General features: G+C 51.0%; 25 non-coding genes across 25 annotated transcripts; all 25 read right to left on the bottom strand.

The window, feature by feature from the left end:
• Positions 1-263: 263 nt before the first annotated feature.
• On the bottom strand, positions 264-346 carry TRNAL-CAG (transfer RNA leucine (anticodon CAG)). The gene has a single exon. It is a non-coding gene; the product is annotated as a tRNA-Leu (tRNA).
• Positions 347-1,926: 1,580 nt separating this feature from the next.
• On the bottom strand, positions 1,927-2,009 carry TRNAL-CAG (transfer RNA leucine (anticodon CAG)). Its single transcript has one exon. It is a non-coding gene; the product is annotated as a tRNA-Leu (tRNA).
• Positions 2,010-2,491: 482 nt separating this feature from the next.
• TRNAL-CAG (transfer RNA leucine (anticodon CAG)) lies at positions 2,492-2,574 on the bottom strand. The gene has a single exon. It is a non-coding gene; the product is annotated as a tRNA-Leu (tRNA).
• A 1,030-nt stretch (positions 2,575-3,604) lies between these two features.
• TRNAL-CAG (transfer RNA leucine (anticodon CAG)) lies at positions 3,605-3,687 on the bottom strand. The gene has a single exon. It is a non-coding gene; the product is annotated as a tRNA-Leu (tRNA).
• Positions 3,688-4,169: 482 nt separating this feature from the next.
• Positions 4,170-4,252, bottom strand: TRNAL-CAG (transfer RNA leucine (anticodon CAG)). Its single transcript has one exon. It is a non-coding gene; the product is annotated as a tRNA-Leu (tRNA).
• Positions 4,253-5,282: 1,030 nt separating this feature from the next.
• Positions 5,283-5,365, bottom strand: TRNAL-CAG (transfer RNA leucine (anticodon CAG)). Its single transcript has one exon. It is a non-coding gene; the product is annotated as a tRNA-Leu (tRNA).
• Positions 5,366-5,847: 482 nt separating this feature from the next.
• TRNAL-CAG (transfer RNA leucine (anticodon CAG)) lies at positions 5,848-5,930 on the bottom strand. The gene has a single exon. It is a non-coding gene; the product is annotated as a tRNA-Leu (tRNA).
• A 1,030-nt stretch (positions 5,931-6,960) lies between these two features.
• Positions 6,961-7,043, bottom strand: TRNAL-CAG (transfer RNA leucine (anticodon CAG)). Its single transcript has one exon. It is a non-coding gene; the product is annotated as a tRNA-Leu (tRNA).
• A 482-nt stretch (positions 7,044-7,525) lies between these two features.
• On the bottom strand, positions 7,526-7,608 carry TRNAL-CAG (transfer RNA leucine (anticodon CAG)). The gene has a single exon. It is a non-coding gene; the product is annotated as a tRNA-Leu (tRNA).
• A 1,030-nt stretch (positions 7,609-8,638) lies between these two features.
• Positions 8,639-8,721, bottom strand: TRNAL-CAG (transfer RNA leucine (anticodon CAG)). Its single transcript has one exon. It is a non-coding gene; the product is annotated as a tRNA-Leu (tRNA).
• A 1,580-nt stretch (positions 8,722-10,301) lies between these two features.
• TRNAL-CAG (transfer RNA leucine (anticodon CAG)) lies at positions 10,302-10,384 on the bottom strand. Its single transcript has one exon. It is a non-coding gene; the product is annotated as a tRNA-Leu (tRNA).
• Positions 10,385-11,964: 1,580 nt separating this feature from the next.
• On the bottom strand, positions 11,965-12,047 carry TRNAL-CAG (transfer RNA leucine (anticodon CAG)). Its single transcript has one exon. It is a non-coding gene; the product is annotated as a tRNA-Leu (tRNA).
• Positions 12,048-12,529: 482 nt separating this feature from the next.
• TRNAL-CAG (transfer RNA leucine (anticodon CAG)) lies at positions 12,530-12,612 on the bottom strand. Its single transcript has one exon. It is a non-coding gene; the product is annotated as a tRNA-Leu (tRNA).
• Positions 12,613-13,642: 1,030 nt separating this feature from the next.
• Positions 13,643-13,725, bottom strand: TRNAL-CAG (transfer RNA leucine (anticodon CAG)). The gene has a single exon. It is a non-coding gene; the product is annotated as a tRNA-Leu (tRNA).
• A 1,580-nt stretch (positions 13,726-15,305) lies between these two features.
• Positions 15,306-15,388, bottom strand: TRNAL-CAG (transfer RNA leucine (anticodon CAG)). The gene has a single exon. It is a non-coding gene; the product is annotated as a tRNA-Leu (tRNA).
• Positions 15,389-16,968: 1,580 nt separating this feature from the next.
• On the bottom strand, positions 16,969-17,051 carry TRNAL-CAG (transfer RNA leucine (anticodon CAG)). The gene has a single exon. It is a non-coding gene; the product is annotated as a tRNA-Leu (tRNA).
• A 482-nt stretch (positions 17,052-17,533) lies between these two features.
• On the bottom strand, positions 17,534-17,616 carry TRNAL-CAG (transfer RNA leucine (anticodon CAG)). The gene has a single exon. It is a non-coding gene; the product is annotated as a tRNA-Leu (tRNA).
• A 1,030-nt stretch (positions 17,617-18,646) lies between these two features.
• Positions 18,647-18,729, bottom strand: TRNAL-CAG (transfer RNA leucine (anticodon CAG)). Its single transcript has one exon. It is a non-coding gene; the product is annotated as a tRNA-Leu (tRNA).
• A 482-nt stretch (positions 18,730-19,211) lies between these two features.
• TRNAL-CAG (transfer RNA leucine (anticodon CAG)) lies at positions 19,212-19,294 on the bottom strand. Its single transcript has one exon. It is a non-coding gene; the product is annotated as a tRNA-Leu (tRNA).
• Positions 19,295-20,324: 1,030 nt separating this feature from the next.
• TRNAL-CAG (transfer RNA leucine (anticodon CAG)) lies at positions 20,325-20,407 on the bottom strand. Its single transcript has one exon. It is a non-coding gene; the product is annotated as a tRNA-Leu (tRNA).
• A 1,580-nt stretch (positions 20,408-21,987) lies between these two features.
• On the bottom strand, positions 21,988-22,070 carry TRNAL-CAG (transfer RNA leucine (anticodon CAG)). The gene has a single exon. It is a non-coding gene; the product is annotated as a tRNA-Leu (tRNA).
• Positions 22,071-22,510: 440 nt separating this feature from the next.
• Positions 22,511-22,592, bottom strand: TRNAL-CAG (transfer RNA leucine (anticodon CAG)). Its single transcript has one exon. It is a non-coding gene; the product is annotated as a tRNA-Leu (tRNA).
• A 1,030-nt stretch (positions 22,593-23,622) lies between these two features.
• On the bottom strand, positions 23,623-23,705 carry TRNAL-CAG (transfer RNA leucine (anticodon CAG)). Its single transcript has one exon. It is a non-coding gene; the product is annotated as a tRNA-Leu (tRNA).
• Positions 23,706-24,187: 482 nt separating this feature from the next.
• Positions 24,188-24,269, bottom strand: TRNAL-CAG (transfer RNA leucine (anticodon CAG)). The gene has a single exon. It is a non-coding gene; the product is annotated as a tRNA-Leu (tRNA).
• Positions 24,270-25,299: 1,030 nt separating this feature from the next.
• Positions 25,300-25,382, bottom strand: TRNAL-CAG (transfer RNA leucine (anticodon CAG)). Its single transcript has one exon. It is a non-coding gene; the product is annotated as a tRNA-Leu (tRNA).
• Between the last annotated feature and the right edge of the window lie 237 nt (positions 25,383-25,619).

Here is a 25,619-nt window from a genome sequence, read left to right as displayed (position 1 = left end):
TTTTCCAAAGACAAAATGCCGCGCTGCGCCCATTTGCAAGTCCACAAAGCTAGCACAGTCCTAAGACGGTTTTTCATTTAAGCACTGTAGTACACCTGCCAAAAGGGCAGTCAAGCATTCCAGGACCAACTGCAGACCTAGCTGGAGGACGGGAGTGTGTGGAGCAAGCTCCAACTCCATCTCCCTGTTCCAGAAATCCGTGGCCGGCAGTTATAGGAAGCGTGGAATGCAATCACATGAAAAGTAAAAACCCATTTCAGGCATGTCAGAAGTGGGATTCGAACCCACGCCTCCAGAGGAGACTGCGACCTGAACGCAGCGCCTTAGACCACTCGGCCATCCTGACTCTGCCTTAGGCGCTCGCCTGAATCGGCTTAGAGGCTATGTTGGCAAGTCTTTGACCACACTTAAATCCTCTTGGATTTCCTAAAATGTCTCCACAGTCTGCCAGGAATATACTCTCGCGCATCCCACCCACCCCTCCTAACCCACCACCCTCCCCATCCATTTTAAAAATGTCACTTCATTCCCACTAGGCCCAGTTAAAAGGACAACACATTGGGTTCTTTATGCATTTTTTCCAAAGGCAAAATGTCGCGGTGCGCCCGTTTGCATGTCCACAAGGCCGGCCCAGTCCAAAGATGGTTTTTCACTGGAGTTCACTTTCCCAAAAAAGAAGCGAGGAAATACAGGAAGCACTGGAAATCAACCATGAGGCCTGCAGTGCGTGCTCCAACTCCATCTCCCTGTTCCAGAAAGCCTTGGCCAGCAGTTATAGGACGCCTGGAATGTTACAATCAAATGAAAAGAAAAAATCTGTTACAGACATGTCAGAGGTGGGATTCGAACCCACTGCGACCTGAACGCAGCGCCTTAGACCACTCGGCCATCCTGACTCTGCCGTTTGCACCCCTCAGATGCGGCTTAGAGGCAATGTTGGAAAGTCTCAAAGACCACCCGCCTAAAATCCTCTCCTATTGCATTAAAGTCTCCAAATTCCTCCCAAAAGAATAATCACAGGCAGGGCAGCACTCATACAACGACTACTGGCACAGACGTGCAGGGTTCAATCCCTATGTACAGCAGCTACTTGTCACAAGCACACATGAGTCTTTCATGTTTCTGCAGAACGGTGCTGCCTGCCACCTGTTAACAGACACGAGCAACTACACCTCAGGAAATAGGAAGGCAGGAGGCGGGCTGGTTTATGCAAATAAAAGCATGCACTGTGTCCAACCCTTCAGGAGGTTCAGGCAGTGTGCTAGAGCCTTCTTGGTCACAAGAGGTTGGGCACTAGTGCCGGGGAGCCTGTTTAGGCTGAAAGGACTGTGTATGGGCCGGCCTGATCTCCCTGTACTCCTGCACAGGACTCACTCTAAATTACAGGGCTAAAGAGTTCTGCCAGCAAAGCCTATATACAATGGCCGTTCGTGGCCGTTCGGGGCCGTTTGGGCAGGCAGGTGGTTGGTTGGGCAGAGGGCGAGGAGGAAGAACTGTGTTCACTCCTCTGCCTGCCTTTTTACCTCTCGCTTCCCCCCACTCACTCCTCCATCTGCCTCCCACTATGTCACACTAACTTTCCACCTGACCCCCATTTCAAATAGGTCACTTCATTCCAACTAGGCCCAGTGAAAAGGACAAGACGTTGGGTTCTTTATGCATTTTTTCCAAAGACAAAATGCCGCGCTGCGCCCATTTGCAAGTCCACAAAGCTAGCACAGTCCTAAGACGGTTTTTCATTTAAGCACTGTAGTACACCTGCCAAAAGGGCAGTCAAGCATTCCAGGACCAACTGCAGACCTAGCTGGAGGACGGGAGTGTGTGGAGCAAGCTCCAACTCCATCTCCCTGTTCCAGAAATCCGTGGCCGGCAGTTATAGGAAGCGTGGAATGCAATCACATGAAAAGTAAAAACCCATTTCAGGCATGTCAGAAGTGGGATTCGAACCCACGCCTCCAGAGGAGACTGCGACCTGAACGCAGCGCCTTAGACCACTCGGCCATCCTGACTCTGCCTTAGGCGCTCGCCTGAATCGGCTTAGAGGCTATGTTGGCAAGTCTTTGACCACACTTAAATCCTCTTGGATTTCCTAAAATGTCTCCACAGTCTGCCAGGAATATACTCTCGCGCATCCCACCCACCCCTCCTAACCCACCACCCTCCCCATCCATTTTAAAAATGTCACTTCATTCCCACTAGGCCCAGTTAAAAGGACAACACATTGGGTTCTTTATGCATTTTTTCCAAAGGCAAAATGTCGCGGTGCGCCCGTTTGCATGTCCACAAGGCCGGCCCAGTCCAAAGATGGTTTTTCACTGGAGTTCACTTTCCCAAAAAAGAAGCGAGGAAATACAGGAAGCACTGGAAATCAACCATGAGGCCTGCAGTGCGTGCTCCAACTCCATCTCCCTGTTCCAGAAAGCCTTGGCCAGCAGTTATAGGACGCCTGGAATGTTACAATCAAATGAAAAGAAAAAATCTGTTACAGACATGTCAGAGGTGGGATTCGAACCCACGCCTCCAGCGGAGACTGCGACCTGAACGCAGCGCCTTAGACCACTCGGCCATCCTGACTCTGCCGTTTGCACCCCTCAGATGCGGCTTAGAGGCAATGTTGGAAAGTCTCAAAGACCACCCGCCTAAAATCCTCTCCTATTGCATTAAAGTCTCCAAATTCCTCCCAAAAGAATAATCACAGGCAGGGCAGCACTCATACAACGACTACTGGCACAGACGTGCAGGGTTCAATCCCTATGTACAGCAGCTACTTGTCACAAGCACACATGAGTCTTTCATGTTTCTGCAGAACGGTGCTGCCTGCCACCTGTTAACAGACACGAGCAACTACACCTCAGGAAATAGGAAGGCAGGAGGCGGGCTGGTTTATGCAAATAAAAGCATGCACTGTGTCCAACCCTTCAGGAGGTTCAGGCAGTGTGCTAGAGCCTTCTTGGTCACAAGAGGTTGGGCACTAGTGCCGGGGAGCCTGTTTAGGCTGAAAGGACTGTGTATGGGCCGGCCTGATCTCCCTGTACTCCTGCACAGGACTCACTCTAAATTACAGGGCTAAAGAGTTCTGCCAGCAAAGCCTATATACAATGGCCGTTCGTGGCCGTTCGGGGCCGTTTGGGCAGGCAGGTGGTTGGTTGGGCAGAGGGCGAGGAGGAAGAACTGTGTTCACTCCTCTGCCTGCCTTTTTACCTCTCGCTTCCCCCCACTCACTCCTCCATCTGCCTCCCACTATGTCACACTAACTTTCCACCTGACCCCCATTTCAAATAGGTCACTTCATTCCAACTAGGCCCAGTGAAAAGGACAAGACGTTGGGTTCTTTATGCATTTTTTCCAAAGACAAAATGCCGCGCTGCGCCCATTTGCAAGTCCACAAAGCTAGCACAGTCCTAAGACGGTTTTTCATTTAAGCACTGTAGTACACCTGCCAAAAGGGCAGTCAAGCATTCCAGGACCAACTGCAGACCTAGCTGGAGGACGGGAGTGTGTGGAGCAAGCTCCAACTCCATCTCCCTGTTCCAGAAATCCGTGGCCGGCAGTTATAGGAAGCGTGGAATGCAATCACATGAAAAGTAAAAACCCATTTCAGGCATGTCAGAAGTGGGATTCGAACCCACGCCTCCAGAGGAGACTGCGACCTGAACGCAGCGCCTTAGACCACTCGGCCATCCTGACTCTGCCTTAGGCGCTCGCCTGAATCGGCTTAGAGGCTATGTTGGCAAGTCTTTGACCACACTTAAATCCTCTTGGATTTCCTAAAATGTCTCCACAGTCTGCCAGGAATATACTCTCGCGCATCCCACCCACCCCTCCTAACCCACCACCCTCCCCATCCATTTTAAAAATGTCACTTCATTCCCACTAGGCCCAGTTAAAAGGACAACACATTGGGTTCTTTATGCATTTTTTCCAAAGGCAAAATGTCGCGGTGCGCCCGTTTGCATGTCCACAAGGCCGGCCCAGTCCAAAGATGGTTTTTCACTGGAGTTCACTTTCCCAAAAAAGAAGCGAGGAAATACAGGAAGCACTGGAAATCAACCATGAGGCCTGCAGTGCGTGCTCCAACTCCATCTCCCTGTTCCAGAAAGCCTTGGCCAGCAGTTATAGGACGCCTGGAATGTTACAATCAAATGAAAAGAAAAAATCTGTTACAGACATGTCAGAGGTGGGATTCGAACCCACGCCTCCAGCGGAGACTGCGACCTGAACGCAGCGCCTTAGACCACTCGGCCATCCTGACTCTGCCGTTTGCACCCCTCAGATGCGGCTTAGAGGCAATGTTGGAAAGTCTCAAAGACCACCCGCCTAAAATCCTCTCCTATTGCATTAAAGTCTCCAAATTCCTCCCAAAAGAATAATCACAGGCAGGGCAGCACTCATACAACGACTACTGGCACAGACGTGCAGGGTTCAATCCCTATGTACAGCAGCTACTTGTCACAAGCACACATGAGTCTTTCATGTTTCTGCAGAACGGTGCTGCCTGCCACCTGTTAACAGACACGAGCAACTACACCTCAGGAAATAGGAAGGCAGGAGGCGGGCTGGTTTATGCAAATAAAAGCATGCACTGTGTCCAACCCTTCAGGAGGTTCAGGCAGTGTGCTAGAGCCTTCTTGGTCACAAGAGGTTGGGCACTAGTGCCGGGGAGCCTGTTTAGGCTGAAAGGACTGTGTATGGGCCGGCCTGATCTCCCTGTACTCCTGCACAGGACTCACTCTAAATTACAGGGCTAAAGAGTTCTGCCAGCAAAGCCTATATACAATGGCCGTTCGTGGCCGTTCGGGGCCGTTTGGGCAGGCAGGTGGTTGGTTGGGCAGAGGGCGAGGAGGAAGAACTGTGTTCACTCCTCTGCCTGCCTTTTTACCTCTCGCTTCCCCCCACTCACTCCTCCATCTGCCTCCCACTATGTCACACTAACTTTCCACCTGACCCCCATTTCAAATAGGTCACTTCATTCCAACTAGGCCCAGTGAAAAGGACAAGACGTTGGGTTCTTTATGCATTTTTTCCAAAGACAAAATGCCGCGCTGCGCCCATTTGCAAGTCCACAAAGCTAGCACAGTCCTAAGACGGTTTTTCATTTAAGCACTGTAGTACACCTGCCAAAAGGGCAGTCAAGCATTCCAGGACCAACTGCAGACCTAGCTGGAGGACGGGAGTGTGTGGAGCAAGCTCCAACTCCATCTCCCTGTTCCAGAAATCCGTGGCCGGCAGTTATAGGAAGCGTGGAATGCAATCACATGAAAAGTAAAAACCCATTTCAGGCATGTCAGAAGTGGGATTCGAACCCACGCCTCCAGAGGAGACTGCGACCTGAACGCAGCGCCTTAGACCACTCGGCCATCCTGACTCTGCCTTAGGCGCTCGCCTGAATCGGCTTAGAGGCTATGTTGGCAAGTCTTTGACCACACTTAAATCCTCTTGGATTTCCTAAAATGTCTCCACAGTCTGCCAGGAATATACTCTCGCGCATCCCACCCACCCCTCCTAACCCACCACCCTCCCCATCCATTTTAAAAATGTCACTTCATTCCCACTAGGCCCAGTTAAAAGGACAACACATTGGGTTCTTTATGCATTTTTTCCAAAGGCAAAATGTCGCGGTGCGCCCGTTTGCATGTCCACAAGGCCGGCCCAGTCCAAAGATGGTTTTTCACTGGAGTTCACTTTCCCAAAAAAGAAGCGAGGAAATACAGGAAGCACTGGAAATCAACCATGAGGCCTGCAGTGCGTGCTCCAACTCCATCTCCCTGTTCCAGAAAGCCTTGGCCAGCAGTTATAGGACGCCTGGAATGTTACAATCAAATGAAAAGAAAAAATCTGTTACAGACATGTCAGAGGTGGGATTCGAACCCACGCCTCCAGCGGAGACTGCGACCTGAACGCAGCGCCTTAGACCACTCGGCCATCCTGACTCTGCCGTTTGCACCCCTCAGATGCGGCTTAGAGGCAATGTTGGAAAGTCTCAAAGACCACCCGCCTAAAATCCTCTCCTATTGCATTAAAGTCTCCAAATTCCTCCCAAAAGAATAATCACAGGCAGGGCAGCACTCATACAACGACTACTGGCACAGACGTGCAGGGTTCAATCCCTATGTACAGCAGCTACTTGTCACAAGCACACATGAGTCTTTCATGTTTCTGCAGAACGGTGCTGCCTGCCACCTGTTAACAGACACGAGCAACTACACCTCAGGAAATAGGAAGGCAGGAGGCGGGCTGGTTTATGCAAATAAAAGCATGCACTGTGTCCAACCCTTCAGGAGGTTCAGGCAGTGTGCTAGAGCCTTCTTGGTCACAAGAGGTTGGGCACTAGTGCCGGGGAGCCTGTTTAGGCTGAAAGGACTGTGTATGGGCCGGCCTGATCTCCCTGTACTCCTGCACAGGACTCACTCTAAATTACAGGGCTAAAGAGTTCTGCCAGCAAAGCCTATATACAATGGCCGTTCGTGGCCGTTCGGGGCCGTTTGGGCAGGCAGGTGGTTGGTTGGGCAGAGGGCGAGGAGGAAGAACTGTGTTCACTCCTCTGCCTGCCTTTTTACCTCTCGCTTCCCCCCACTCACTCCTCCATCTGCCTCCCACTATGTCACACTAACTTTCCACCTGACCCCCATTTCAAATAGGTCACTTCATTCCAACTAGGCCCAGTGAAAAGGACAAGACGTTGGGTTCTTTATGCATTTTTTCCAAAGACAAAATGCCGCGCTGCGCCCATTTGCAAGTCCACAAAGCTAGCACAGTCCTAAGACGGTTTTTCATTTAAGCACTGTAGTACACCTGCCAAAAGGGCAGTCAAGCATTCCAGGACCAACTGCAGACCTAGCTGGAGGACGGGAGTGTGTGGAGCAAGCTCCAACTCCATCTCCCTGTTCCAGAAATCCGTGGCCGGCAGTTATAGGAAGCGTGGAATGCAATCACATGAAAAGTAAAAACCCATTTCAGGCATGTCAGAAGTGGGATTCGAACCCACGCCTCCAGAGGAGACTGCGACCTGAACGCAGCGCCTTAGACCACTCGGCCATCCTGACTCTGCCTTAGGCGCTCGCCTGAATCGGCTTAGAGGCTATGTTGGCAAGTCTTTGACCACACTTAAATCCTCTTGGATTTCCTAAAATGTCTCCACAGTCTGCCAGGAATATACTCTCGCGCATCCCACCCACCCCTCCTAACCCACCACCCTCCCCATCCATTTTAAAAATGTCACTTCATTCCCACTAGGCCCAGTTAAAAGGACAACACATTGGGTTCTTTATGCATTTTTTCCAAAGGCAAAATGTCGCGGTGCGCCCGTTTGCATGTCCACAAGGCCGGCCCAGTCCAAAGATGGTTTTTCACTGGAGTTCACTTTCCCAAAAAAGAAGCGAGGAAATACAGGAAGCACTGGAAATCAACCATGAGGCCTGCAGTGCGTGCTCCAACTCCATCTCCCTGTTCCAGAAAGCCTTGGCCAGCAGTTATAGGACGCCTGGAATGTTACAATCAAATGAAAAGAAAAAATCTGTTACAGACATGTCAGAGGTGGGATTCGAACCCACGCCTCCAGCGGAGACTGCGACCTGAACGCAGCGCCTTAGACCACTCGGCCATCCTGACTCTGCCGTTTGCACCCCTCAGATGCGGCTTAGAGGCAATGTTGGAAAGTCTCAAAGACCACCCGCCTAAAATCCTCTCCTATTGCATTAAAGTCTCCAAATTCCTCCCAAAAGAATAATCACAGGCAGGGCAGCACTCATACAACGACTACTGGCACAGACGTGCAGGGTTCAATCCCTATGTACAGCAGCTACTTGTCACAAGCACACATGAGTCTTTCATGTTTCTGCAGAACGGTGCTGCCTGCCACCTGTTAACAGACACGAGCAACTACACCTCAGGAAATAGGAAGGCAGGAGGCGGGCTGGTTTATGCAAATAAAAGCATGCACTGTGTCCAACCCTTCAGGAGGTTCAGGCAGTGTGCTAGAGCCTTCTTGGTCACAAGAGGTTGGGCACTAGTGCCGGGGAGCCTGTTTAGGCTGAAAGGACTGTGTATGGGCCGGCCTGATCTCCCTGTACTCCTGCACAGGACTCACTCTAAATTACAGGGCTAAAGAGTTCTGCCAGCAAAGCCTATATACAATGGCCGTTCGTGGCCGTTCGGGGCCGTTTGGGCAGGCAGGTGGTTGGTTGGGCAGAGGGCGAGGAGGAAGAACTGTGTTCACTCCTCTGCCTGCCTTTTTACCTCTCGCTTCCCCCCACTCACTCCTCCATCTGCCTCCCACTATGTCACACTAACTTTCCACCTGACCCCCATTTCAAATAGGTCACTTCATTCCAACTAGGCCCAGTGAAAAGGACAAGACGTTGGGTTCTTTATGCATTTTTTCCAAAGACAAAATGCCGCGCTGCGCCCATTTGCAAGTCCACAAAGCTAGCACAGTCCTAAGACGGTTTTTCATTTAAGCACTGTAGTACACCTGCCAAAAGGGCAGTCAAGCATTCCAGGACCAACTGCAGACCTAGCTGGAGGACGGGAGTGTGTGGAGCAAGCTCCAACTCCATCTCCCTGTTCCAGAAATCCGTGGCCGGCAGTTATAGGAAGCGTGGAATGCAATCACATGAAAAGTAAAAACCCATTTCAGGCATGTCAGAAGTGGGATTCGAACCCACGCCTCCAGAGGAGACTGCGACCTGAACGCAGCGCCTTAGACCACTCGGCCATCCTGACTCTGCCTTAGGCGCTCGCCTGAATCGGCTTAGAGGCTATGTTGGCAAGTCTTTGACCACACTTAAATCCTCTTGGATTTCCTAAAATGTCTCCACAGTCTGCCAGGAATATACTCTCGCGCATCCCACCCACCCCTCCTAACCCACCACCCTCCCCATCCATTTTAAAAATGTCACTTCATTCCCACTAGGCCCAGTTAAAAGGACAACACATTGGGTTCTTTATGCATTTTTTCCAAAGGCAAAATGTCGCGGTGCGCCCGTTTGCATGTCCACAAGGCCGGCCCAGTCCAAAGATGGTTTTTCACTGGAGTTCACTTTCCCAAAAAAGAAGCGAGGAAATACAGGAAGCACTGGAAATCAACCATGAGGCCTGCAGTGCGTGCTCCAACTCCATCTCCCTGTTCCAGAAAGCCTTGGCCAGCAGTTATAGGACGCCTGGAATGTTACAATCAAATGAAAAGAAAAAATCTGTTACAGACATGTCAGAGGTGGGATTCGAACCCACTGCGACCTGAACGCAGCGCCTTAGACCACTCGGCCATCCTGACTCTGCCGTTTGCACCCCTCAGATGCGGCTTAGAGGCAATGTTGGAAAGTCTCAAAGACCACCCGCCTAAAATCCTCTCCTATTGCATTAAAGTCTCCAAATTCCTCCCAAAAGAATAATCACAGGCAGGGCAGCACTCATACAACGACTACTGGCACAGACGTGCAGGGTTCAATCCCTATGTACAGCAGCTACTTGTCACAAGCACACATGAGTCTTTCATGTTTCTGCAGAACGGTGCTGCCTGCCACCTGTTAACAGACACGAGCAACTACACCTCAGGAAATAGGAAGGCAAGAGGCGGGCTGGTTTATGCAAATAAAAGCATGCACTGTGTCCAACCCTTCAGGAGGTTCAGGCAGTGTGCTAGAGCCTTCTTGGTCACAAGAGGTTGGGCACTAGTGCCGGGGAGCCTGTTTAGGCTGAAAGGACTGTGTATGGGCCGGCCTGATCTCCCTGTACTCCTGCACAGGACTCACTCTAAATTACAGGGCTAAAGAGTTCTGCCAGCAAAGCCTATATACAATGGCCGTTCGTGGCCGTTCGGGGCCGTTTGGGCAGGCAGGTGGTTGGTTGGGCAGAGGGCGAGGAGGAAGAACTGTGTTCACTCCTCTGCCTGCCTTTTTACCTCTCGCTTCCCCCCACTCACTCCTCCATCTGCCTCCCACTATGTCACACTAACTTTCCACCTGACCCCCATTTCAAATAGGTCACTTCATTCCAACTAGGCCCAGTGAAAAGGACAAGACGTTGGGTTCTTTATGCATTTTTTCCAAAGACAAAATGCCGCGCTGCGCCCATTTGCAAGTCCACAAAGCTAGCACAGTCCTAAGACGGTTTTTCATTTAAGCACTGTAGTACACCTGCCAAAAGGGCAGTCAAGCATTCCAGGACCAACTGCAGACCTAGCTGGAGGACGGGAGTGTGTGGAGCAAGCTCCAACTCCATCTCCCTGTTCCAGAAATCCGTGGCCGGCAGTTATAGGAAGCGTGGAATGCAATCACATGAAAAGTAAAAACCCATTTCAGGCATGTCAGAAGTGGGATTCGAACCCACGCCTCCAGAGGAGACTGCGACCTGAACGCAGCGCCTTAGACCACTCGGCCATCCTGACTCTGCCTTAGGCGCTCGCCTGAATCGGCTTAGAGGCTATGTTGGCAAGTCTTTGACCACACTTAAATCCTCTTGGATTTCCTAAAATGTCTCCACAGTCTGCCAGGAATATACTCTCGCGCATCCCACCCACCCCTCCTAACCCACCACCCTCCCCATCCATTTTAAAAATGTCACTTCATTCCCACTAGGCCCAGTTAAAAGGACAACACATTGGGTTCTTTATGCATTTTTTCCAAAGGCAAAATGTCGCGGTGCGCCCGTTTGCATGTCCACAAGGCCGGCCCAGTCCAAAGATGGTTTTTCACTGGAGTTCACTTTCCCAAAAAAGAAGCGAGGAAATACAGGAAGCACTGGAAATCAACCATGAGGCCTGCAGTGCGTGCTCCAACTCCATCTCCCTGTTCCAGAAAGCCTTGGCCAGCAGTTATAGGACGCCTGGAATGTTACAATCAAATGAAAAGAAAAAATCTGTTACAGACATGTCAGAGGTGGGATTCGAACCCACTGCGACCTGAACGCAGCGCCTTAGACCACTCGGCCATCCTGACTCTGCCGTTTGCACCCCTCAGATGCGGCTTAGAGGCAATGTTGGAAAGTCTCAAAGACCACCCGCCTAAAATCCTCTCCTATTGCATTAAAGTCTCCAAATTCCTCCCAAAAGAATAATCACAGGCAGGGCAGCACTCATACAACGACTACTGGCACAGACGTGCAGGGTTCAATCCCTATGTACAGCAGCTACTTGTCACAAGCACACATGAGTCTTTCATGTTTCTGCAGAACGGTGCTGCCTGCCACCTGTTAACAGACACGAGCAACTACACCTCAGGAAATAGGAAGGCAGGAGGCGGGCTGGTTTATGCAAATAAAAGCATGCACTGTGTCCAACCCTTCAGGAGGTTCAGGCAGTGTGCTAGAGCCTTCTTGGTCACAAGAGGTTGGGCACTAGTGCCGGGGAGCCTGTTTAGGCTGAAAGGACTGTGTATGGGCCGGCCTGATCTCCCTGTACTCCTGCACAGGACTCACTCTAAATTACAGGGCTAAAGAGTTCTGCCAGCAAAGCCTATATACAATGGCCGTTCGTGGCCGTTCGGGGCCGTTTGGGCAGGCAGGTGGTTGGTTGGGCAGAGGGCGAGGAGGAAGAACTGTGTTCACTCCTCTGCCTGCCTTTTTACCTCTCGCTTCCCCCCACTCACTCCTCCATCTGCCTCCCACTATGTCACACTAACTTTCCACCTGACCCCCATTTCAAATAGGTCACTTCATTCCAACTAGGCCCAGTGAAAAGGACAAGACGTTGGGTTCTTTATGCATTTTTTCCAAAGACAAAATGCCGCGCTGCGCCCATTTGCAAGTCCACAAAGCTAGCACAGTCCTAAGACGGTTTTTCATTTAAGCACTGTAGTACACCTGCCAAAAGGGCAGTCAAGCATTCCAGGACCAACTGCAGACCTAGCTGGAGGACGGGAGTGTGTGGAGCAAGCTCCAACTCCATCTCCCTGTTCCAGAAATCCGTGGCCGGCAGTTATAGGAAGCGTGGAATGCAATCACATGAAAAGTAAAAACCCATTTCAGGCATGTCAGAAGTGGGATTCGAACCCACGCCTCCAGAGGAGACTGCGACCTGAACGCAGCGCCTTAGACCACTCGGCCATCCTGACTCTGCCTTAGGCGCTCGCCTGAATCGGCTTAGAGGCTATGTTGGCAAGTCTTTGACCACACTTAAATCCTCTTGGATTTCCTAAAATGTCTCCACAGTCTGCCAGGAATATACTCTCGCGCATCCCACCCACCCCTCCTAACCCACCACCCTCCCCATCCATTTTAAAAATGTCACTTCATTCCCACTAGGCCCAGTTAAAAGGACAACACATTGGGTTCTTTATGCATTTTTTCCAAAGGCAAAATGTCGCGGTGCGCCCGTTTGCATGTCCACAAGGCCGGCCCAGTCCAAAGATGGTTTTTCACTGGAGTTCACTTTCCCAAAAAAGAAGCGAGGAAATACAGGAAGCACTGGAAATCAACCATGAGGCCTGCAGTGCGTGCTCCAACTCCATCTCCCTGTTCCAGAAAGCCTTGGCCAGCAGTTATAGGACGCCTGGAATGTTACAATCAAATGAAAAGAAAAAATCTGTTACAGACATGTCAGAGGTGGGATTCGAACCCACGCCTCCAGCGGAGACTGCGACCTGAACGCAGCGCCTTAGACCACTCGGCCATCCTGACTCTGCCGTTTGCACCCCTCAGATGCGGCTTAGAGGCAATGTTGGAAAGTCTCAAAGACCACCTGCCTAAAATCCTCTCCTATTGCATTAAAGTCTCCAAATTCCTCCCAAAAGAATAATCACAGGCAGGGCAGCACTCATACAACGACTACTGGCACAGACGTGCAGGGTTCAATCCCTATGTACAGCAGCTACTTGTCACAAGCACACATGAGTCTTTCATGTTTCTGCAGAACGGTGCTGCCTGCCACCTGTTAACAGACACGAGCAACTACACCTCAGGAAATAGGAAGGCAGGAGGCGGGCTGGTTTATGCAAATAAAAGCATGCACTGTGTCCAACCCTTCAGGAGGTTCAGGCAGTGTGCTAGAGCCTTCTTGGTCACAAGAGGTTGGGCACTAGTGCCGGGGAGCCTGTTTAGGCTGAAAGGACTGTGTATGGGCCGGCCTGATCTCCCTGTACTCCTGCACAGGACTCACTCTAAATTACAGGGCTAAAGAGTTCTGCCAGCAAAGCCTATATACAATGGCCGTTCGTGGCCGTTCGGGGCCGTTTGGGCAGGCAGGTGGTTGGTTGGGCAGAGGGCGAGGAGGAAGAACTGTGTTCACTCCTCTGCCTGCCTTTTTACCTCTCGCTTCCCCCCACTCACTCCTCCATCTGCCTCCCACTATGTCACACTAACTTTCCACCTGACCCCCATTTCAAATAGGTCACTTCATTCCAACTAGGCCCAGTGAAAAGGACAAGACGTTGGGTTCTTTATGCATTTTTTCCAAAGACAAAATGCCGCGCTGCGCCCATTTGCAAGTCCACAAAGCTAGCACAGTCCTAAGACGGTTTTTCATTTAAGCACTGTAGTACACCTGCCAAAAGGGCAGTCAAGCATTCCAGGACCAACTGCAGACCTAGCTGGAGGACGGGAGTGTGTGGAGCAAGCTCCAACTCCATCTCCCTGTTCCAGAAATCCGTGGCCGGCAGTTATAGGAAGCGTGGAATGCAATCACATGAAAAGTAAAAACCCATTTCAGGCATGTCAGAAGTGGGATTCGAACCCACGCCTCCAGAGGAGACTGCGACCTGAACGCAGCGCCTTAGACCACTCGGCCATCCTGACTCTGCCTTAGGCGCTCGCCTGAATCGGCTTAGAGGCTATGTTGGCAAGTCTTTGACCACACTTAAATCCTCTTGGATTTCCTAAAATGTCTCCACAGTCTGCCAGGAATATACTCTCGCGCATCCCACCCACCCCTCCTAACCCACCACCCTCCCCATCCATTTTAAAAATGTCACTTCATTCCCACTAGGCCCAGTTAAAAGGACAACACATTGGGTTCTTTATGCATTTTTTCCAAAGGCAAAATGTCGCGGTGCGCCCGTTTGCATGTCCACAAGGCCGGCCCAGTCCAAAGATGGTTTTTCACTGGAGTTCACTTTCCCAAAAAAGAAGCGAGGAAATACAGGAAGCACTGGAAATCAACCATGAGGCCTGCAGTGCGTGCTCCAACTCCATCTCCCTGTTCCAGAAAGCCTTGGCCAGCAGTTATAGGACGCCTGGAATGTTACAATCAAATGAAAAGAAAAAATCTGTTACAGACATGTCAGAGGTGGGATTCGAACCCACTGCGACCTGAACGCAGCGCCTTAGACCACTCGGCCATCCTGACTCTGCCGTTTGCACCCCTCAGATGCGGCTTAGAGGCAATGTTGGAAAGTCTCAAAGACCACCCGCCTAAAATCCTCTCCTATTGCATTAAAGTCTCCAAATTCCTCCCAAAAGAATAATCACAGGCAGGGCAGCACTCATACAACGACTACTGGCACAGACGTGCAGGGTTCAATCCCTATGTACAGCAGCTACTTGTCACAAGCACACATGAGTCTTTCATGTTTCTGCAGAACGGTGCTGCCTGCCACCTGTTAACAGACACGAGCAACTACACCTCAGGAAATAGGAAGGCAAGAGGCGGGCTGGTTTATGCAAATAAAAGCATGCACTGTGTCCAACCCTTCAGGAGGTTCAGGCAGTGTGCTAGAGCCTTCTTGGTCACAAGAGGTTGGGCACTAGTGCCGGGGAGCCTGTTTAGGCTGAAAGGACTGTGTATGGGCCGGCCTGATCTCCCTGTACTCCTGCACAGGACTCACTCTAAATTACAGGGCTAAAGAGTTCTGCCAGCAAAGCCTATATACAATGGCCGTTCGTGGCCGTTCGGGGCCGTTTGGGCAGGCAGGTGGTTGGTTGGGCAGAGGGCGAGGAGGAAGAACTGTGTTCACTCCTCTGCCTGCCTTTTTACCTCTCGCTTCCCCCCACTCACTCCTCCATCTGCCTCCCACTATGTCACACTAACTTTCCACCTGACCCCCATTTCAAATAGGTCACTTCATTCCAACTAGGCCCAGTGAAAAGGACAAGACGTTGGGTTCTTTATGCATTTTTTCCAAAGACAAAATGCCGCGCTGCGCCCATTTGCAAGTCCACAAAGCTAGCACAGTCCTAAGACGGTTTTTCATTTAAGCACTGTAGTACACCTGCCAAAAGGGCAGTCAAGCATTCCAGGACCAACTGCAGACCTAGCTGGAGGACGGGAGTGTGTGGAGCAAGCTCCAACTCCATCTCCCTGTTCCAGAAATCCGTGGCCGGCAGTTATAGGAAGCGTGGAATGCAATCACATGAAAAGTAAAAACCCATTTCAGGCATGTCAGAAGTGGGATTCGAACCCACGCCTCCAGAGGAGACTGCGACCTGAACGCAGCGCCTTAGACCACTCGGCCATCCTGACTCTGCCTTAGGCGCTCGCCTGAATCGGCTTAGAGGCTATGTTGGCAAGTCTTTGACCACACTTAAATCCTCTTGGATTTCCTAAAATGTCTCCACAGTCTGCCAGGAATATACTCTCGCGCATCCCACCCACCCCTCCTAACCCACCACCCTCCCCATCCATTTTAAAAATGTCACTTCATTCCCACTAGGCCCAGTTAAAAGGACAACACATTGGGTTCTTTATGCATTTTTTCCAAAGGCAAAATGTCGCGGTGCGCCCGTTTGCATGTCCACAAGGCCGGCCCAGTCCAAAGATGGTTTTTCACTGGAGTTCACTTTCCCAAAAAAGAAGCGAGGAAATACAGGAAGCACTGGAAATCAACCATGAGGCCTGCAGTGCGTGCTCCAACTCCATCTCCCTGTTCCAGAAAGCCTTGGCCAGCAGTTATAGGACGCCTGGAATGTTACAATCAAATGAAAAGAAAAAATCTGTTACAGACATGTCAGAGGTGGGATTCGAACCCACTGCGACCTGAACGCAGCGCCTTAGACCACTCGGCCATCCTGACTCTGCCGTTTGCACCCCTCAGATGCGGCTTAGAGGCAATGTTGGAAAGTCTCAAAGACCACCCGCCTAAAATCCTCTCCTATTGCATTAAAGTCTCCAAATTCCTCCCAAAAGAATAATCACAGGCAGGGCAGCACTCATACAACGACTACTGGCACAGACGTGCAGGGTTCAATCCCTATGTACAGCAGCTACTTGTCACAAGCACACATGAGTCTTTCATGTTTCTGCAGAACGGTGCTGCCTGCCACCTGTTAACAGACACGAGCAACTACACCTCAGGAAATAGGAAGGCAGGAGGCGGGCTGGTTTATGCAAATAAAAGCATGCACTGTGTCCAACCCTTCAGGAGGTTCAGGCAGTGTGCTAGAGCCTTCTTGGTCACAAGAGGTTGGGCACTAGTGCCGGGGAGCCTGTTTAGGCTGAAAGGACTGTGTATGGGCCGGCCTGATCTCCCTGTACTCCTGCACAGGACTCACTCTAAATTACAGGGCTAAAGAGTTCTGCCAGCAAAGCCTATATACAATGGCCGTTCGTGGCCGTTCGGGGCCGTTTGGGCAGGCAGGTGGTTGGTTGGGCAGAGGGCGAGGAGGAAGAACTGTGTTCACTCCTCTGCCTGCCTTTTTACCTCTCGCTTCCCCCCACTCACTCCTCCATCTGCCTCCCACTATGTCACACTAACTTTCCACCTGACCCCCATTTCAAATAGGTCACTTCATTCCAACTAGGCCCAGTGAAAAGGACAAGACGTTGGGTTCTTTATGCATTTTTTCCAAAGACAAAATGCCGCGCTGCGCCCATTTGCAAGTCCACAAAGCTAGCACAGTCCTAAGACGGTTTTTCATTTAAGCACTGTAGTACACCTGCCAAAAGGGCAGTCAAGCATTCCAGGACCAACTGCAGACCTAGCTGGAGGACGGGAGTGTGTGGAGCAAGCTCCAACTCCATCTCCCTGTTCCAGAAATCCGTGGCCGGCAGTTATAGGAAGCGTGGAATGCAATCACATGAAAAGTAAAAACCCATTTCAGGCATGTCAGAAGTGGGATTCGAACCCACGCCTCCAGAGGAGACTGCGACCTGAACGCAGCGCCTTAGACCACTCGGCCATCCTGACTCTGCCTTAGGCGCTCGCCTGAATCGGCTTAGAGGCTATGTTGGCAAGTCTTTGACCACACTTAAATCCTCTTGGATTTCCTAAAATGTCTCCACAGTCTGCCAGGAATATACTCTCGCGCATCCCACCCACCCCTCCTAACCCACCACCCTCCCCATCCATTTTAAAAATGTCACTTCATTCCCACTAGGCCCAGTTAAAAGGACAACACATTGGGTTCTTTATGCATTTTTTCCAAAGGCAAAATGTCGCGGTGCGCCCGTTTGCATGTCCACAAGGCCGGCCCAGTCCAAAGATGGTTTTTCACTGGAGTTCACTTTCCCAAAAAAGAAGCGAGGAAATACAGGAAGCACTGGAAATCAACCATGAGGCCTGCAGTGCGTGCTCCAACTCCATCTCCCTGTTCCAGAAAGCCTTGGCCAGCAGTTATAGGACGCCTGGAATGTTACAATCAAATGAAAAGAAAAAATCTGTTACAGACATGTCAGAGGTGGGATTCGAACCCACGCCTCCAGCGGAGACTGCGACCTGAACGCAGCGCCTTAGACCACTCGGCCATCCTGACTCTGCCGTTTGCACCCCTCAGATGCGGCTTAGAGGCAATGTTGGAAAGTCTCAAAGACCACCCGCCTAAAATCCTCTCCTATTGCATTAAAGTCTCCAAATTCCTCCCAAAAGAATAATCACAGGCAGGGCAGCACTCATACAACGACTACTGGCACAGACGTGCAGGGTTCAATCCCTATGTACAGCAGCTACTTGTCACAAGCACACATGAGTCTTTCATGTTTCTGCAGAACGGTGCTGCCTGCCACCTGTTAACAGACACGAGCAACTACACCTCAGGAAATAGGAAGGCAGGAGGCGGGCTGGTTTATGCAAATAAAAGCATGCACTGTGTCCAACCCTTCAGGAGGTTCAGGCAGTGTGCTAGAGCCTTCTTGGTCACAAGAGGTTGGGCACTAGTGCCGGGGAGCCTGTTTAGGCTGAAAGGACTGTGTATGGGCCGGCCTGATCTCCCTGTACTCCTGCACAGGACTCACTCTAAATTACAGGGCTAAAGAGTTCTGCCAGCAAAGCCTATATACAATGGCCGTTCGTGGCCGTTCGGGGCCGTTTGGGCAGGCAGGTGGTTGGTTGGGCAGAGGGCGAGGAGGAAGAACTGTGTTCACTCCTCTGCCTGCCTTTTTACCTCTCGCTTCCCCCCACTCACTCCTCCATCTGCCTCCCACTATGTCACACTAACTTTCCACCTGACCCCCATTTCAAATAGGTCACTTCATTCCAACTAGGCCCAGTGAAAAGGACAAGACGTTGGGTTCTTTATGCATTTTTTCCAAAGACAAAATGCCGCGCTGCGCCCATTTGCAAGTCCACAAAGCTAGCACAGTCCTAAGACGGTTTTTCATTTAAGCACTGTAGTACACCTGCCAAAAGGGCAGTCAAGCATTCCAGGACCAACTGCAGACCTAGCTGGAGGACGGGAGTGTGTGGAGCAAGCTCCAACTCCATCTCCCTGTTCCAGAAATCCGTGGCCGGCAGTTATAGGAAGCGTGGAATGCAATCACATGAAAAGTAAAAACCCATTTCAGGCATGTCAGAAGTGGGATTCGAACCCACGCCTCCAGAGGAGACTGCGACCTGAACGCAGCGCCTTAGACCACTCGGCCATCCTGACTCTGCCTTAGGCGCTCGCCTGAATCGGCTTAGAGGCTATGTTGGCAAGTCTTTGACCACACTTAAATCCTCTTGGATTTCCTAAAATGTCTCCACAGTCTGCCAGGAATATACTCTCGCGCATCCCACCCACCCCTCCTAACCCACCACCCTCCCCATCCATTTTAAAAATGTCACTTCATTCCCACTAGGCCCAGTTAAAAGGACAACACATTGGGTTCTTTATGCATTTTTTCCAAAGGCAAAATGTCGCGGTGCGCCCGTTTGCATGTCCACAAGGCCGGCCCAGTCCAAAGATGGTTTTTCACTGGAGTTCACTTTCCCAAAAAAGAAGCGAGGAAATACAGGAAGCACTGGAAATCAACCATGAGGCCTGCAGTGCGTGCTCCAACTCCATCTCCCTGTTCCAGAAAGCCTTGGCCAGCAGTTATAGGACGCCTGGAATGTTACAATCAAATGAAAAGAAAAAATCTGTTACAGACATGTCAGAGGTGGGATTCGAACCCACGCCTCCAGCGGAGACTGCGACCTGAACGCAGCGCCTTAGACCACTCGGCCATCCTGACTCTGCCGTTTGCACCCCTCAGATGCGGCTTAGAGGCAATGTTGGAAAGTCTCAAAGACCACCCGCCTAAAATCCTCTCCTATTGCATTAAAGTCTCCAAATTCCTCCCAAAAGAATAATCACAGGCAGGGCAGCACTCATACAACGACTACTGGCACAGACGTGCAGGGTTCAATCCCTATGTACAGCAGCTACTTGTCACAAGCACACATGAGTCTTTCATGTTTCTGCAGAACGGTGCTGCCTGCCACCTGTTAACAGACACGAGCAACTACACCTCAGGAAATAGGAAGGCAGGAGGCGGGCTGGTTTATGCAAATAAAAGCATGCACTGTGTCCAACCCTTCAGGAGGTTCAGGCAGTGTGCTAGAGCCTTCTTGGTCACAAGAGGTTGGGCACTAGTGCCGGGGAGCCTGTTTAGGCTGAAAGGACTGTGTATGGGCCGGCCTGATCTCCCTGTACTCCTGCACAGGACTCACTCTAAATTACAGGGCTAAAGAGTTCTGCCAGCAAAGCCTATATACAATGGCCGTTCGTGGCCGTTCGGGGCCGTTTGGGCAGGCAGGTGGTTGGTTGGGCAGAGGGCGAGGAGGAAGAACTGTGTTCACTCCTCTGCCTGCCTTTTTACCTCTCGCTTCCCCCCACTCACTCCTCCATCTGCCTCCCACTATGTCACACTAACTTTCCACCTGACCCCCATTTCAAATAGGTCACTTCATTCCAACTAGGCCCAGTGAAAAGGACAAGACGTTGGGTTCTTTATGCATTTTTTCCAAAGACAAAATGCCGCGCTGCGCCCATTTGCAAGTCCACAAAGCTAGCACAGTCCTAAGACGGTTTTTCATTTAAGCACTGTAGTACACCTGCCAAAAGGGCAGTCAAGCATTCCAGGACCAACTGCAGACCTAGCTGGAGGACGGGAGTGTGTGGAGCAAGCTCCAACTCCATCTCCCTGTTCCAGAAATCCGTGGCCGGCAGTTATAGGAAGCGTGGAATGCAATCACATGAAAAGTAAAAACCCATTTCAGGCATGTCAGAAGTGGGATTCGAACCCACGCCTCCAGAGGAGACTGCGACCTGAACGCAGCGCCTTAGACCACTCGGCCATCCTGACTCTGCCTTAGGCGCTCGCCTGAATCGGCTTAGAGGCTATGTTGGCAAGTCTTTGACCACACTTAAATCCTCTTGGATTTCCTAAAATGTCTCCACAGTCTGCCAGGAATATACTCTCGCGCATCCCACCCACCCCTCCTAACCCACCACCCTCCCCATCCATTTTAAAAATGTCACTTCATTCCCACTAGGCCCAGTTAAAAGGACAACACATTGGGTTCTTTATGCATTTTTTCCAAAGGCAAAATGTCGCGGTGCGCCCGTTTGCATGTCCACAAGGCCGGCCCAGTCCAAAGATGGTTTTTCACTGGAGTTCACTTTCCCAAAAAAGAAGCGAGGAAATACAGGAAGCACTGGAAATCAACCATGAGGCCTGCAGTGCGTGCTCCAACTCCATCTCCCTGTTCCAGAAAGCCTTGGCCAGCAGTTATAGGACGCCTGGAATGTTACAATCAAATGAAAAGAAAAAATCTGTTACAGACATGTCAGAGGTGGGATTCGAACCCACTGCGACCTGAACGCAGCGCCTTAGACCACTCGGCCATCCTGACTCTGCCGTTTGCACCCCTCAGATGCGGCTTAGAGGCAATGTTGGAAAGTCTCAAAGACCACCCGCCTAAAATCCTCTCCTATTGCATTAAAGTCTCCAAATTCCTCCCAAAAGAATAATCACAGGCAGGGCAGCACTCATACAACGACTACTGGCACAGACGTGCAGGGTTCAATCCCTATGTACAGCAGCTACTTGTCACAAGCACACATGAGTCTTTCATGTTTCTGCAGAACGGTGCTGCCTGCCACCTGTTAACAGACACGAGCAACTACACCTCAGGAAATAGGAAGGCAGGAGGCGGGCTGGTTTATGCAAATAAAAGCATGCACTGTGTCCAACCCTTCAGGAGGTTCAGGCAGTGTGCTAGAGCCTTCTTGGTCACAAGAGGTTGGGCACTAGTGCCGGGGAGCCTGTTTAGGCTGAAAGGACTGTGTATGGGCCGGCCTGATCTCCCTGTACTCCTGCACAGGACTCACTCTAAATTACAGGGCTAAAGAGTTCTGCCAGCAAAGCCTATATACAATGGCCGTTCGTGGCCGTTCGGGGCCGTTTGGGCAGGCAGGTGGTTGGTTGGGCAGAGGGCGAGGAGGAAGAACTGTGTTCACTCCTCTGCCTGCCTTTTTACCTCTCGCTTCCCCCCACTCACTCCTCCATCTGCCTCCCACTATGTCACACTAACTTTCCACCTGACCCCCATTTCAAATAGGTCACTTCATTCCAACTAGGCCCAGTGAAAAGGACAAGACGTTGGGTTCTTTATGCATTTTTTCCAAAGACAAAATGCCGCGCTGCGCCCATTTGCAAGTCCACAAAGCTAGCACAGTCCTAAGACGGTTTTTCATTTAAGCACTGTAGTACACCTGCCAAAAGGGCAGTCAAGCATTCCAGGACCAACTGCAGACCTAGCTGGAGGACGGGAGTGTGTGGAGCAAGCTCCAACTCCATCTCCCTGTTCCAGAAATCCGTGGCCGGCAGTTATAGGAAGCGTGGAATGCAATCACATGAAAAGTAAAAACCCATTTCAGGCATGTCAGAAGTGGGATTCGAACCCACCCCTCCAGAGGAGACTGCGACCTGAACGCAGCGCCTTAGACCACTCGGCCATCCTGACTCTGCCTTAGGCGCTCGCCTGAATCGGCTTAGAGGCTATGTTGGCAAGTCTTTGACCACACTTAAATCCTCTTGGATTTCCTAAAATGTCTCCACAGTCTGCCAGGAATATACTCTCGCGCATCCCACCCACCCCTCCTAACCCACCACCCTCCCCATCCATTTTAAAAATGTCACTTCATTCCCACTAGGCCCAGTTAAAAGGACAACACATTGGGTTCTTTATGCATTTTTTCCAAAGGCAAAATGTCGCGGTGCGCCCGTTTGCATGTCCACAAGGCCGGCCCAGTCCAAAGATGGTTTTTCACTGGAGTTCACTTTCCCAAAAAAGAAGCGAGGAAATACAGGAAGCACTGGAAATCAACCAGAAAGCCTTGGCCAGCAGTTATAGGACGCCTGGAATGTTACAATCAAATGAAAAGAAAAAATCTGTTACAGACATGTCAGAGGTGGGATTCGAACCCACGCCTCCAGCGAGACTGCGACCTGAACGCAGCGCCTTAGACCACTCGGCCATCCTGACTCTGCCGTTTGCACCCCTCAGATGCGGCTTAGAGGCAATGTTGGAAAGTCTCAAAGACCACCCGCCTAAAATCCTCTCCTATTGCATTAAAGTCTCCAAATTCCTCCCAAAAGAATAATCACAGGCAGGGCAGCACTCATACAACGACTACTGGCACAGACGTGCAGGGTTCAATCCCTATGTACAGCAGCTACTTGTCACAAGCACACATGAGTCTTTCATGTTTCTGCAGAACGGTGCTGCCTGCCACCTGTTAACAGACACGAGCAACTACACCTCAGGAAATAGGAAGGCAGGAGGCGGGCTGGTTTATGCAAATAAAAGCATGCACTGTGTCCAACCCTTCAGGAGGTTCAGGCAGTGTGCTAGAGCCTTCTTGGTCACAAGAGGTTGGGCACTAGTGCCGGGGAGCCTGTTTAGGCTGAAAGGACTGTGTATGGGCCGGCCTGATCTCCCTGTACTCCTGCACAGGACTCACTCTAAATTACAGGGCTAAAGAGTTCTGCCAGCAAAGCCTATATACAATGGCCGTTCGTGGCCGTTCGGGGCCGTTTGGGCAGGCAGGTGGTTGGTTGGGCAGAGGGCGAGGAGGAAGAACTGTGTTCACTCCTCTGCCTGCCTTTTTACCTCTCGCTTCCCCCCACTCACTCCTCCATCTGCCTCCCACTATGTCACACTAACTTTCCACCTGACCCCCATTTCAAATAGGTCACTTCATTCCAACTAGGCCCAGTGAAAAGGACAAGACGTTGGGTTCTTTATGCATTTTTTCCAAAGACAAAATGCCGCGCTGCGCCCATTTGCAAGTCCACAAAGCTAGCACAGTCCTAAGACGGTTTTTCATTTAAGCACTGTAGTACACCTGCCAAAAGGGCAGTCAAGCATTCCAGGACCAACTGCAGACCTAGCTGGAGGACGGGAGTGTGTGGAGCAAGCTCCAACTCCATCTCCCTGTTCCAGAAATCCGTGGCCGGCAGTTATAGGAAGCGTGGAATGCAATCACATGAAAAGTAAAAACCCATTTCAGGCATGTCAGAAGTGGGATTCGAACCCACGCCTCCAGAGGAGACTGCGACCTGAACGCAGCGCCTTAGACCACTCGGCCATCCTGACTCTGCCTTAGGCGCTCGCCTGAATCGGCTTAGAGGCTATGTTGGCAAGTCTTTGACCACACTTAAATCCTCTTGGATTTCCTAAAATGTCTCCACAGTCTGCCAGGAATATACTCTCGCGCATCCCACCCACCCCTCCTAACCCACCACCCTCCCCATCCATTTTAAAAATGTCACTTCATTCCCACTAGGCCCAGTTAAAAGGACAACACATTGGGTTCTTTATGCATTTTTTCCAAAGGCAAAATGTCGCGGTGCGCCCGTTTGCATGTCCACAAGGCCGGCCCAGTCCAAAGATGGTTTTTCACTGGAGTTCACTTTCCCAAAAAAGAAGCGAGGAAATACAGGAAGCACTGGAAATCAACCATGAGGCCTGCAGTGCGTGCTCCAACTCCATCTCCCTGTTCCAGAAAGCCTTGGCCAGCAGTTATAGGACGCCTGGAATGTTACAATCAAATGAAAAGAAAAAATCTGTTACAGACATGTCAGAGGTGGGATTCGAACCCACGCCTCAGCGGAGACTGCGACCTGAACGCAGCGCCTTAGACCACTCGGCCATCCTGACTCTGCCGTTTGCACCCCTCAGATGCGGCTTAGAGGCAATGTTGGAAAGTCTCAAAGACCACCCGCCTAAAATCCTCTCCTATTGCATTAAAGTCTCCAAATTCCTCCCAAAAGAATAATCACAGGCAGGGCAGCACTCATACAACGACTACTGGCACAGACGTGCAGGGTTCAATCCCTATGTACAGCAGCTACTTGTCACAAGCACACATGAGTCTTTCATGTTTCTGCAGAACGGTGCTGCCTGCCACCTGTTAACAGACACGAGCAACTACACCTCAGGAAATAGGAAGGCAGGAGGCGGGCTGGTTTATGCAAATAAAAGCATGCACTGTGTCCAACCCTTCAGGAGGTTCAGGCAGTGTGCTAGAGCCTTCTTGGTCACAAGAGGTTGGGCACTAGTGCCGGGGAGCCTGTTTAGGCTGAAAGGACTGTGTATGGGCCGGCCTGATCTCCCTGTACTCCTGCACAGGACTCACTCTAAATTACAGGGCTAAAGAGTTCTGCCAGCAAAGCCTATATACAATGGCCGTTCGTGGCCGTTCGGGGCCGTTTGGGCAGGCAGGTGGTTGGTTGGGCAGAGGGCGAGGAGGAAGAACTGTGTTCACTCCTCTGCCTGCCTTTTTACCTCTCGCTTCCCCCCACTCACTCCTCCATCTGCCTCCCACTATGTCACACTAACTTTCCACCTGACCCCCATTTCAAATAGGTCACTTCATTCCAACTAGGCCCAGTGAAAAGGACAAGACGTTGGGTTCTTTATGCATTTTTTCCAAAGACAAAATGCCGCGCTGCGCCCATTTGCAAGTCCACAAAGCTAGCACAGTCCTAAGACGGTTTTTCATTTAAGCACTGTAGTACACCTGCCAAAAGGGCAGTCAAGCATTCCAGGACCAACTGCAGACCTAGCTGGAGGACGGGAGTGTGTGGAGCAAGCTCCAACTCCATCTCCCTGTTCCAGAAATCCGTGGCCGGCAGTTATAGGAAGCGTGGAATGCAATCACATGAAAAGTAAAAACCCATTTCAGGCATGTCAGAAGTGGGATTCGAACCCACGCCTCCAGAGGAGACTGCGACCTGAACGCAGCGCCTTAGACCACTCGGCCATCCTGACTCTGCCTTAGGCGCTCGCCTGAATCGGCTTAGAGGCTATGTTGGCAAGTCTTTGACCACACTTAAATCCTCTTGGATTTCCTAAAATGTCTCCACAGTCTGCCAGGAATATACTCTCGCGCATCCCACCCACCCCTCCTAACCCACCACCCTCCCCATCCATTTTAAAAATGTCACTTCATTCCCACTAGGCCCAGTTAAAAGGACAACACATTGGGTTCTTTATGCATTTTTTCCA

The sequence above is a fragment of the Ambystoma mexicanum genome, chromosome 11 (assembly GCF_040938575.1).
Source record: "Ambystoma mexicanum isolate Mex_15411 chromosome 11, UKY_AmexF1_1, whole genome shotgun sequence".
Classification (NCBI taxonomy): domain Eukaryota; kingdom Metazoa; phylum Chordata; class Amphibia; order Caudata; family Ambystomatidae; genus Ambystoma; species Ambystoma mexicanum.
Note: the sequence above shows the minus strand (reverse complement) of the source record. Positions and strands in the feature narration are given on the sequence as shown.